This window comes from Ochotona princeps, chromosome 10 (assembly GCF_030435755.1).
Source record: "Ochotona princeps isolate mOchPri1 chromosome 10, mOchPri1.hap1, whole genome shotgun sequence".
NCBI classification, from domain to species: domain Eukaryota; kingdom Metazoa; phylum Chordata; class Mammalia; order Lagomorpha; family Ochotonidae; genus Ochotona; species Ochotona princeps.
In genome coordinates, this window is record NC_080841.1 from 17,818,803 (window position 1) to 17,819,528 (window position 726).

Genomic DNA, 726 nt, shown 5'->3' on the forward strand with positions numbered 1-726 from the left:
TTTCTTTCATGGCCAGCCTGACAGGAGGCCCTTTTTGTTTGCTGGTTTGGTTTCTGTCTCGCGACTTTCTAATTTCCTCACACAACTTTACTCCTAGCTTTACTGGGCGGGCTTGCTTGTTCTTAATTGTCCAGCACAGGCGTTTCCCAGGTCCCGCACTCAGCGCCTCACCGAGTCCAGCCCCGCGCGGCGCCCACAGCGTCCACGAGCGCGTGCGCGCGTTTTTGCGCGAGAGGAGGCTGGAGAGCGGCTCCAGGGCCCCGCGGCGCCCGCAATGCTCGCCCAGGGCCATTCCTCCCGCGGGCCCTCCCTCAGCTCCGGGTCAGAGCGCAGCGGCCAGGTACGGAGACAGCCAAAGCCAGCCTGCTCCGAGGGACTCAAGGACCGGCACAGACAACTGCAGGCCCGCCCCTCATAATGCGCCTGACTAAAGCCCAACAGCGCGTCAGCGGCCCGCCGCTCCGGGCAGCCTCGAGTCCTGAGGTAACCGGCGCCCCCACAACCTCCGGCCTGGCGTCGGGTCCCTATTTTCAGGCCGAGGGGCTTCTGGGGCCCCTCCCTGGGCAGGCAGCGGCCCGGGTTCTCAGCGCAGCGCCGCCTAGGCCTGCAGAGGAAGCGGCAGCGCCACCCTGAGCTCCAGGGTGTCTCCCTGGAGGCCCCGCTCCCTCCGCCCGCCGATTGGCTCAGCGGGCTGGGCCTCAAGTCACTTCCGCTCAGGCCACGCCC